Genomic DNA, 12,530 nt, shown 5'->3' on the forward strand with positions numbered 1-12,530 from the left:
GGACGCCAATTACTTTATGGGAGGCCCCAGGTGCCCAGCCGATAAGCCGGCTGCGAAACCACGGGCGTAAGGGTGACGCAACTGAACCTGAACCATTGCTTCGCGGCTCAGCAGCTGCTACACCAAGCAGCCACTGAGTCGTTGTCGGACATCGCCGTCATATCGGATCCCTACCGCATCCCTCCCGGAAACGGTAATTGGGTTGCGGATAAGTCCAGTTTGGCGGCCATATGTACGACGAGCAAGTTCCCGGTTCAGGAGGTTGTCTCAACCTCAGAAGAAGGGTACGTAGTTGCTAAGGTAAACGGAGTGTTCTACTGCAGTTGCTATGCTCCGCCACGTTGGTCTACCGAAAGGTTCACCCAGATGGTCGACCTCCTATCCATGGAGGCCTAACGCCGTTGGTGGTGGCGGGCGACTTCAACGCTTGGGCTGTTGAGTGGGGAAGTCGCTTCACGAACCAGAGGGGCCAGATCCTGTTGGGGGCTTTTGCAAAGCTCAACCTAGATCTGGCCAACGTTGGGAACAAAAGTACATTTAGCAGAGATGGTGCGGAGTCGATCATCGACGTGACGTTCTCCAGCCCAGGACTTATCAAGAACTGGAGGGTAGACGATGGCTACACTAATAGCGACCACCAGGCGGTCTGTTATAGTGTAGACAACAACGAGAGGCGGCAAGCGACGGGTAGAGCCAACACTCCGACCGTTCGCGGGTGGAAGACATCGCACTTTGATGCCGAGGTATTCGAAGAGGCAATGAGAAGGGAGCGCGAGGGGGGCAGTTGGCTCCGCCCGACTGCTGACCAACTAGTTGCTATGCTATCGCGGGCGTGCGACGCCACCATGCCTAGGACTCGCCAACCTAGGAATGGAAAGCCACCGGTTTACTGGTGGACGGACGCGATAGCCGACCTTCGCAGTGCGTGCCTCCGTGCAAGACGGAGGATGCAGCGTGCGCGAAACGAAGAAGAGAGGACAGAGCGCCGCGCAGCATTCAGTTCGGCAAGATCGATGCTAAAGAGTGCGATAAAGGCCAGCAAGAGGGCCTGCTTCGATAGGCTATGTGCGAGTGCCAATACAAATCCGTGGGGTGACGCCTACAGGATCGTAATGGCCAAGACTAAAGGCGCGCTGGCGCCTGCAGAGCGATCACCAGCGATGCTGGAGCGTATCATCGAGGGACTCCTTCCACGCCACGAGCCAAGTCCTTGGCCTCCGGCAGTCGAGTCTCACGTCCGACGTTCCAGTATCTCAGACATAGACCAGAGATGGTCGGCCAACCTGCCGAGCATCCAATCCGTGAGCGACGACAGCCGTGTCGAGGCAGGGGAGGAGGCAAGGGTTACGAATGAGGAACTCATCGTGATCGCCAAATCCCTAAAGGTGAGCAAGGCACCGGGACCGGATGGTATCCCTAATCTGGCGATCAGGCTGGCGATAAAAACGGCCCCCGGGCTGTTCAGGGCAGTCATGCAGAGGTGCCTGGATGACTGTCTCTTTCCGGACAGGTGGAAGCGGCAGAGACTGGTCTTATTGCCGAAGGCTGGGAAACCGCCAGGGGACCCATCGGCATATAGGCCTATCTGCCTGCTGGACACCGCGGGCAAGGTGCTTGAGAGGATCATCCTCAACAGACTGGTGAGGTACACGGAGGGTGTACACGGTCTGGCAAGTAACCAGTTCGGCTTCCGGAAGGGCAGGTCCACGCTGGACGCAATCTCTTCCGTCATCAAGACGGCGGAGGTAGCAATCCAGCGCAAGAGAAGGGGAATACGCTACTGCGCAATTGTCACGCTCGACGTGAAGAATGCGTTCAATAGTGCCAGTTGAGACTCCATAGCGCTCGCGCTCAGGAGCATCCATGTACCGGTGTCGCTGTACAAGATTCTGGAAAATTATTTCCAGAATCGAGTACTTGTTTACGACACGGAGGAGGGTCAGAAGTGCGTCTTAATTACCGCAGGAGTTCCGCAAGGTTCTATCCTGGGCCCGGTGTTGTGGAATGTCATGTATGACGGAGTGTTGAAACTCAAGTTCCCTGTAGGGGTTGTGATCGTCGGCTTTGCAGACGACATAACGCTTGAGGTTTACGGCGAGTCTATCGAGGAGGTCGAGTTGACGGCCGCGCACTGTATACGCAAGGTCGAGGACTGGATGCGCTCCAGGAAACTGGAGCTCGAGCATCATAAGACGGAGGTCACGGTTGTGAACAACCGTAAATCGGAGCAACAGGCGGTGGTCAGAGTCGGAGACTGCACCATCACCTCGAAGCGATCCCTGAAGCTCTTGGGGGTTATGGTGGACGACAAGCTCACGTTCGGGAGTCACGTCGACTATGCCTGTAAGAGAGCCTCATCGGCTATTGCACCACTATCTCGTATGATGTCCAATAGCTCAGCGGTTTATGGCAGCAAGCGAAGACTTCTTGCCAGCGTGGTTTCGTCCATACTTAGGAATGGTGGGCCAGTGTGGTCCAGAGCGCTAGGTACTAACAGTTACCGTGGTAAACTGGAAAGTACCTACAGGCTCATGTGCCTGAGAGTTGCGAGTGCGTATCGTACGGTGTCATACGATGCAATCTGTGTCTTGTCCGGCATGATGCCTATCAGCATCGCCATCAAGGAGAACAGAGAGTGTTTCGACCAACGTGACACAAGGGGCATACGGGGTACCAGAAGGTCATTCTCGATGCTCCGCTGGCAGCGGGAATGGTCCAGCTCCACAAAGGGCAGATGGACGCACCGACTCATACCGGAGATATCCGGCTGGGTCGGGAGACGACATGGTGAAGTGAACTTCCACCTGACACAAATCCTGCCAGGCCATGGTTGTTTCAGGCAATATCTGCACAGGTTCGGACACGCGGTGTCCCCCATGTGTCCCGAGTGCGTGGAGGAGGAGGAGACTGCTGAGCATGTCTTCTTCGTATGCCCCCGTTTCGCAAGAGCGAGGAGCAACATGATGGCTGTGAGCGGGCCTGGCACTACTCCGGACAATCTAGTCCGGAGGATGTGCGACGACCCGGACATCTGGAACGCGGTCTGTGCGGCCGCCTCTCAGATTGTTCTGGAGCTGCAACGTGTGTGGCGGGTCAACCACCAACACGCCAGTGGTAGCTAATTACCAGTCTCCAGGTAGTTAGCTAGGAGGTTATAAGAGTAAAGAGGGTGCATCACGCACAAAAGCCACTCCCCGACGTAATACTTAACCGTCGTTCCGGGAAGACCAGGGCTGGAGACTGGAGGGGTTTTAGTGGGTCGGGACAGGGATCAGTAGGTGTCTGGGCGAGTGCAACTGCCCCTGCATCTCTCCCCTAGTCTCATCCCCACACCCTGAGTTCTCTTCACAGGTGTCTGTTTGCAGATTTCCCCGCCACCTTTAAAAAAAAAAAAAAAAAAGGCTTCAAAAAGGGAGGACTCGAGTTCGAAGCTTGTGTAGTAAGTCGCAAAAAAAATTATGAAATTTAATAATAAATGAAGCCAGATTTCTTCAGCAAATGATTATCATGGGATTGATGAAGCTACACAAATGATGAGTGAGGGAATTAAAAAATTGCAAATTGATTTTTATTTTAAGTATTTTGAAGTTTTCTTTTCAAGCTGAATAGCGCTCTGTTCAGCGACCTATCTGAACTTGATGTGAACTTTCTAGTTCGGTTTAGAAGCTGCTTTGCATGCTACTCGAAGTTTATTCAACAAATGCGAACTTGAAAGTACGGTTAGTTACTTAAAAATTGAGCTGAATAGAATTCTATTCATGATCGTTGGATTGGCTGATTAGTCTATGAATTCTACTTTTATCCGAACTTTTGGTTACTTGGGTAACACGTAATTTATGTGTAAAACACATTAAAGATTCCTAGATTAATGATGTCTAAATGTTTTGCAACAGTAATCCGTATATAAACATAATCAAAAGGGTAATAAATAAAAATATTAACAAAAACTAGTTGTGATGGCGTTTAGGTCACTTTTTCATCGCCTATAAATTATTTGAATATGTTTTTCAAGCCTTTCATCTCGTAATGGATAATATTCTTGGAAAATTATCATTTTATGCCTATGCACAAAAAATGGCGTTTGAGACATTTTTGCGATTACGTATTTGACATTCGCCAATTATGCAAATAGTAGCTCTCATCAGTACTAAACATTTTACGTGTCACACCAATTGAAAAAAAAACTAGAACGGCTGTTTTGATTTTTGTCCCGCGTTCCCATACATTCAACGCACTGTGCATCATCCCGATTACAGAAATTTCCATGTTGGGTGATGTTTGGTTATTCTACGCTATTTCCCAGGAACCGAAAGTTGCATCCATGGATTTCAAAATGGCATCTGTAATCGATTTGATGTCTCTAGGCATTATTCCGATTCCGGACGTACTCATGTTAAGAAATCACCAACTTGAACTTCAATCATGCTCATGCTGGGCCTCATATTGGTTCCTAAAAAATCCATACTGGGTGATATGGGCGGCAATTGCAAACCGTTTCACAGAAACCAAGGTCACCATTTTGAGTTTCAAAATTACGTCTGGGATTCACGGCCTCTCGATATAATCTCTGCTTCACACTCACCCATATTGGATGGTATTTGGCCTTGTTTTCGAATCTGATTGGTCACGTTTTAAACAAGACTCTATATTTTTTTAATAATACTATAATGCCGTGCATAGCAAGCTCGTCCCATTTTCATTTTCGCCATGCTATGCATAGTTTCGTAAGATTAGATGAACTCAACAACTTTGTTCTGAAAAACTTCGGGAAAACATCCAAACATATTGTCCCATCCAGTATGAAGTAATGATATAAAATTATATAAAAACGCGTTTTTCTCGGTTTGCTGAAAATGCAAATGGAACTGACTTGCAATGCGCGGCAGTATAATTAGCATCATAAAATCGCAATTTTCCGCAGTGTGGACGATTTAAAAACTTTCCAATCGATTGCTGAAAGTGTTTTGCATCTGAAATTGGTCAATTTTCGTGACGCTCTCTATGTGTTCAGTATTTTAACTTGCACTCCATCCCAGAATGTTGCCGAAAAACATAATGCTACGTCAAAATTTTACGGAAATACTGCTTTAAGTTAAGCAACGTGTAGACGGTGAATTGGAGAATTTGTTTGAATAGGATCCACGTCAAACGCAAGAATATCTTCAAGCATCATGGGAATACATATATTCTTAAAAACGTGGATATTAGGAAAATGTTCTAAAGCTTAACTACTAAAAAGCATTTCTACATTTTTCTCTCATGGAGAAACAAAAATTTGGAATGCTTTCGTTTAAAAAAAGCTAAACTAATAAACCTGTACCTTCATCGGCAAGGCGCGGCATTTGCTGAGTAAAAGCTGTCGAAAAATGTTAGTGAAATATAAAATAGCCGGTGTTGCCAGTATATTTTAAGATGTAAATAAAAAGCAGCTCATTTCATAACAAAAACTTTATATGACGCAAGATGCGAGACGATTATATTGCGGCTTCTGCTGATTTTATTTTGACACTAAAATGGGGAATTCTCCAGCCAAAAAAAAAATCGCTGCGTTCTGTGAAAATTATTACAGCATGATCAGAAGCAAGACAGAGCATATAATTCAAAGCAATAAAATATTTGCTCCTTTTGGATCGGAAAATTATTATTCGCTGCAGCGTTTAACAATTCGCTCAAGTAGTGCCGTCAACCCAGTTTCCATTACGTTTACTGTTCGCAAATGACGATTCTTGCAGCGGAATTTCACGATCCATACGCTGGGAACATGTACTTTATCGGCAAGATTTTCACTTCAAGATTCATTCATTGCTGATGCTGACTGCGGTAGGTTTCCCTGTTATTTCCGGATGGCAGCAACTCTTTGCTGCATGAGATGCTCAACACACGTCGTTTCGCATATCACATCACCAGTTCGGTACACTTAGGCGTAAGTTAAACGTTCCCAACAAGTAGCAAGCAAGCGGAAGCAAGCAGTAAATTTGTTCTCTCATTTTCATCTGGCGGCTTTACAGCGAGCGACGGCAACGAGAGATGACGACGAACATGGCAGCCATTATTTCTTAATGAAAAACCAACAGCGGCAATGCGGAGCGTTTCTAACTACGGGAAGCGAAGCAAAGACCTGCAGCTGTCCTTCATGAAAAATGTAGAGCAAGGATAGGCTGTTCATCTGCAGATTTCCCAGCAGCGTGTATGCATCCGTAATGGATGAGAAACAACGTCAGCAAGCTGAAAAAATCACTTTCCACCGAAATCCCGTCGGTGTTTTACAAATCGCAATCGCACACCGACCGCATTCGGGCCCACTTTGACCCAACTTTGCCGTCGTCGTCAAATTCGAAGAGCAACACACGCTGGCGGTGTGTGGAAATTGCATTAGCCTCCATATCGGCATACACAAAACAGCGTCGTGCGACGGCAAGGACCTGCAAAAAGACCGATTCCCGCTAGCCAAAATTTTAGCTTCGCCAAAGGTAGGCGAACGGTTTTGCGCTTCCCAGGTTTCGGTAGATCCAGATGATGATGTTACTGCCGTTGCAATCTGAGCCCACTCACTGCAGGATGGTGGCTGAACAGAAAGAGGGCTCGGTAAAGGGTATATAGTCTGCATACAGACAGTGTAAAGCATTTTCAAAACAGGGATGGGAAGACGACGATTCCGGAAAAGCATTTCTCGGCGACCTGCGCCACCCTTCTGCTCTCTCTCTCTCTCTGTAGACACGGTTGAACAAAGTTTTCATACAAACAAAGCCTGAAAGTGTATCTGTTTCCAGCACGTAATGGTGAAAGTCCTAGCGACACACTAACACAGAGCTACCGTGTGCCCTGGCTGATGTTCGCACCGAGTGCCGAGGGTGCTTTCTGACGCAAAGGATTCCGTCGACGGTGCTGAGGATTAGGCGAAAAAAATGAAAAAGATTATACATAAAAATCATAAACCTCAGCTTCGTTCCGAAGTCAGGACAGAATGCTTGGAAGAAAAGTGAACATTCATCATTATCTTGTTTGACAATACATCAAAAATAATTAACCTTCATTGAACCCTTGTGTGGAAAACCACACAAATGAATTTGTTTTGATTTTTTTTCGAAAACTTCTCGATCAATTTTGATGAAATTTCTTGACAATTCATAAACCATCAATCTTACACAAAACACATTTTCTCCAAGGGAAAAATATTTTTGGTTTATGGGATATTTAAAAACTTACGTTGTTTACCCTGGTGTGTGGATTTCCACACATACAACATTCGAATTTATTTCGGACAAGAACAACCTAATTTTGCCCCAAACATATTTTTTATATTTAGTGCTTTCATACCTGAAGCTATAGGTACCAATTAATCCTGTTTCGAAAATCGAATAAGGTGTGTATGTGTGCGGAAGTATGTGTATGTGTGAACCGATTCGATTGTTCTTAGTCGCGTTTGAAAGAGCTTAAAGTCTAGTTAGTTGGTGGAAAATATCGTTTTGATCCGAAGGTTCATTCAAAAATGGCGTAACAAAAGGTGATCAATTTACATGGGAACTGGAACTAATTGATTATTTTCAACAACATGGAACTTATTGATTTTTTTTCAACAGTTTGACTGATTTTAGAAATGTATAAAGGTGCATTCTTGTAATTCGCATCGAAATCAAATCAATCAAAAGGCTACGTGGGACATGTGTAAAAGTATGTGTTTATTTGTTTCATCCCAATGTGAGAATTTTCACACATATGGGTTACGAATACGCTAATGCTAAAAAGACCTATTTAGTGTTTGCACAGCCTGGTTGAGCAGTGTTCAACATTTACACAGTTTTATGTCTACTGCGAGACAAGTATACTCACACTTTTAGGTATATTGAAATAAATTTAGAATGAATCTTCCGAGATGGCTAACAAGCCAGTCGTCGTGGGTTCGAGTCTCGGCTCGGGAGAAACTGTTAGTGTTAGTAGGATCGTAGCGCTAGCCCCGCAATTGTCCTTTACACTAAACAGTTGACTGCGAAGTCTGTGTATAATGAACGAATCGGAATGTAGCACCAAGGCTTTGCTTTCTTTGCTTAGCATAGATTTTAAAATGTTCTTACGAACATTCCTAGCACCAAATTGCTTCATTTGGTCAAACCGATGTTAGGATTTTTTTTCGTTCAATTGCTATCATAGCATGTTTAATTGGTCTCATATCATGTAAACACGTTTTGTTTTGTAACTTTTGCATGAACCATCGGATCAAAGAAATGTCCGATTGCAGTCAAGGAAATCAAATCAATACATCCATTGCTGAGATAATCCAAATGTATTTTTCAAGATTGTTTTTGTACACTACGCATAATATCATTCAATTGGTTACCACCAAACTACTGCAATGTACTAGGCGTTTCCACAAGTTTTGTTTTGTTTTTTTTTTCAACGTACCTTTGGAAATTATCATTTAATTTTAAGTATATTTTTGAATATAAATCTCCCCTCCAAATATTAACAAACGCATCTAGCATCAAAGAGGCTAAAATCAGTCAAACCGCTGGAAGAAAAAATCGGTTAGTTTATCAGTTCCTATATAAGCTGATCACATTTCGTTACGTCATTTCTGAATGAACCTTCGGATCAAAACGATATTTTTCGTCAAATAACTAGACTTTTAGCTCTTTCAAACGCGACTAAGAACAATCGAATCGGTTCAGCTGATGTTGAGAAAATCGTGATATAATGGTCGTAAGAATGAATATATACACACATACACATACTTCCGCACACATACATACCTCATTCGATTTTCGAAACAGGATTATTTGGTACCTATAGCTTCAGGTATGTATGCACTCAATGAAAAAAATAAGTTTGGGGCAAAGTTAAGTTGTTTCTTGTCCAAAACAAATTAAAATGTTGTATGTGTGGAAAACCACACACCAGGGTAAACAACGTAAGTTATTTTTAGGATGCAATGAAGGTTAAACTGAGAGATTTAGTGGAATGATTCTATTTTGCTTCAAAAAAGAGTCTGTTCCAAATGAAAATTCAGCCAAGTTTATACCAAAGCTTCGATAACATAAAGGTAAAGTTTATTCGTTTTGAAAAAAACAGCGCCATCAGGACTTCGTAAAATGACACTTAACTACACAGAACAGTATATAACATTTGTTACGCAGGCCGTACGCAACCATACTGCACAAGTGTCACAATCAGGCTGTTAAAAACTACATTCAATGGCATGTTTTTTAGTATTTTGGCTATGTAAACTAATGGGAACTGAAACATTCATAGATATTTGGAAAAAATGGAAATTTGATTAAATCTGATAAATTCTAACGGGTATCAAAATTTATCTTACGAAATCCAACCCCGGAGACGCCGCCGCACCAGGTGGGGATGCTTCATCTCGGAACAACCACCCCAGAGACTGCGTTCTCCCCCTGTTCGCCCTGTTCGAGGACGGAGACTAACTATGTAAAGGATGCTGAAGTTCACAGCAAAAGCCGCCAATAGCAGCGCTCCAGGGATGTTGAGCTGCACCACCAGTAGTAGTAGTGGTGGTACTAGTAGTAGTAGCTGCAAAGGAGGGGGGGGGCAGAACTGGGGACTGCATCGTTCTGCCTGTAGCCGAAGCGTACGGCAGCGTCGACAAAGATCTACACCCCCGAGGGCTGGCCAATTGCCGTGGGCCTCGAAAATCGCTGCAGTCGCAGTGAAACCTTTACCGCGTAAGTTTGACTGTAACGACCGGAACCGTGACAGTAAGTGGTGCGTGTGATTCATTATAAAATTTTGATTGTTTCATTTCTTTGTAAAGAGATCCATTTAGCAGTTTATATTAAAAGCAAAGGCGTACATAACTTCAAATCTTCAGTAAATCGCTGTAATCTCAAACAGAAAAAAAAACATTGAACTTTTCTCTGCGTGATTAATTGATTTGCACGCCACCCGAAACCCCGTCGGAATGGAGACCTAATTAATTACGTGGTAAGCTCATTAATAATTGAAAAGTGAATATTATCTATCAAGCTGCGAGCGTCGGAAAAATGCTCACTGATGCGGGAAGCGTAATTTTCCCCGCTGTCCAAACCGATGCGGTGTTAACCGGCCGGAATTGACGCATGAGATTTTCATTTAATGCATTGAAAGCCAATTTTTATAATCTCCCCGCGGCCGGCGGTTCACCATACCGCCCACGCGCGTACTGAAAGTGTTGATTTGACATTAAAAATTGAATTATCGATAATTTTTCGTGACAGCTATTGGGGTCACACAATCAGATTTAATCGTTTCAAGCGATTGCGTGAAGCATGTGTGATCACTCGTGAATGCTGGTTTTTTTTCGTGTGTGTCGTGTTGCCTTCGTAAAGCTTGCTTTTTAGGCTTCATAACGAACGTTAATATCAGTGTCAGTGCACGCGTTTGCCGCCGGAAACTGTTTAAAAATTCATCCTGTGTGTGCGTAGAGACGCTGACAGTGCAGTGAATGGTCGGTAAATGTCGGAACATAAACAATGATGAAATACTAAGTGCAGCCACAGAGTAATAATATTGGATGCGTTCAAGCTTTAGGATAAGCTCTGCTAAACCGACGGTACTGATAGAGAACTGGGTTTGTCTCCCGACGGTGTTGGAAGTGTTGTAGAAACAGCACCGCGAATCTAACGAGAAAGGTAGGTGCTTCAAGTTCCTAGTGCTTGAAATAATTAATAAGTAAAATTATTCTGCCTTCATATTTTTTTTTTTTTGAACAAGATTTAGCTTACCAGACCAAGTGAAACATATTAATTCCATTTCCAAAGAGCTCAAATTACTTTCGAGGTTTTTTTGAGCCTCCTTTCATACATTATAAAAATCGATCTAAAACCAAAAAGCTTCAACACTGCATACCATTCGAAATTTTCATTTTATTTTCCAATTCGCGAGCTGGATCATTTTTTTTACGAACAAATTGATTAGCATATGACGTTTTAGGCACTTTGTTAGTAATTAGACGTTCCCTAGCGTTCCTCGTCTCCTTCCTTCGATCACATTCTGTAGATAATTAATTAAAAAAAAAATTATTTGAAAACTAAGAACTGATCGATTGCAAATTTTATTTTCATATCTTAACTCTGAACAGGGAAGGAATGTTGCAAAAGAATAAGAAAATCTAGAGTACGGAATTAATTTTAAGCAGCTTGTATTGAGACTACTCTAAATGTGTAGAGTTGAATTCAAGCCTAAGTTTATCCATTTGGCCACCATCCCTAGATTAAAAAGTTTAGGAAGATTCTTTCAATCCTTTCCAACTTATTTGAAACAGTTTGCATAAGTTTCGCAGAAGGTTTCTTCAGCACTCAGAAAATGGCTCTAAACTTGGTTGATTTTGTACGATTGATGTTTATTGAAAAAATGTTCTGTGGTGAACGATTTTTTTCTCTGTGTGGACTCATCACTGCGACCAGAGACATTTGATCTTTTGTGATATTGCCCAGGTATTGTATGTAAGATTTTACCCTTACATGAACTTGTTCGTAATTCAACCCCTTCTCTCCTTTCAGTGGCTGTGCTTCCATTCACATACGCTTTTAAGTACCTCTTATATGTTAAAAACATGTATGTCAGTGAATATCGGTCAAGGCGTTCCGGAGATATGGTAGAAGATGTATACACAGCGAAAAAAAAATTTCAAGTGCTTCAATTTTGCTCTAAATAGCAGAAATTGGTCACCAGCAAAAAATAAACTTTTTTTTAGAGGAACCAAAAGCTTTCAATACGTTCCAAATCGCTTGGCCGCAGGTCATCGCAAGAAAACACTTCAGAACTTATTAGAAGATACTATAACCTTCAAAATAAATAAAGACCCAATCAGTTTTTTTATTGTCTATTTTTTTATAATTGTCTGTTTTTTCTTATGTTTATGAAAATATAAAACACTTAATAGTTATCTTGTTATCATAATCTAAAAATATTTTATTTGGGTTTTACTTTTTCTCGGAAAACGGTGCAATTTTCACCATTCTTCATCTTAACATCTCGATACCTCAGGTATAGTACCTGCTACAGTCCTTAGGTTTGGATCCTTTCATAGTTGAAATATTTACATTTTATTAAATTTGTTGATTAATTTGTTCTTTAATTTAAAGCTTACATTAGGAGTTAGAGAAGACATCTCTGAGGTTAAAAAACCGCCTAAAAACCGAACTTACGTAGTGCAATAGTTATAAATTCACAGAGCACGCTTAAATTAAGTATTAAAAAGCTCAGGTAGATGCGATTCGCACAGATCTCAATACAGCTTTCGATTGTTTGGACCATTTAAGGGGTTATATACCTTTTTGCTCGAATTTTTTCTAAGCGTGTAGCACTTTCTTATTGCATATAAGTAGTAATTTTATTAATGTTCAGTTATTCAACAACAACAAAACACGTTTGTTTATATAAAATACCAATTATTTGGGGAGTGATGGCCGTTTCCCCGAAACGCTTATTTCGGCAGAGGTTTTCGGGGTTTACGATAGAGACCCAGCAGATCAACTGAAATCGAAACACTTATATCATTTCATTAGTTTAGAAGTGTGCCGGGTATCTTA

At 42.7% G+C, this 12,530-nt stretch overlaps 1 protein-coding gene across 1 annotated transcript in view; it reads left to right on the forward strand.

Moving 5' to 3' along the window:
• The first annotated feature begins 9,654 nt into the window (after positions 1–9,654).
• The window catches only part of LOC129721016 (transcription factor AP-2-epsilon), a 343,755-nt gene continuing 340,879 nt past the window's right edge, over positions 9,655–12,530 (forward strand). Inside the window, exon 1 of the mRNA XM_055673042.1 lies at positions 9,655–10,628. The gene's annotated coding sequence lies outside the window, so the exon portion shown is untranslated. The remainder of the gene's footprint in view (positions 10,629–12,530) is intronic.

Source organism: Wyeomyia smithii, chromosome 2 (assembly GCF_029784165.1).
Source record: "Wyeomyia smithii strain HCP4-BCI-WySm-NY-G18 chromosome 2, ASM2978416v1, whole genome shotgun sequence".
NCBI classification, from domain to species: Eukaryota; Metazoa; Arthropoda; class Insecta; order Diptera; family Culicidae; genus Wyeomyia; species Wyeomyia smithii.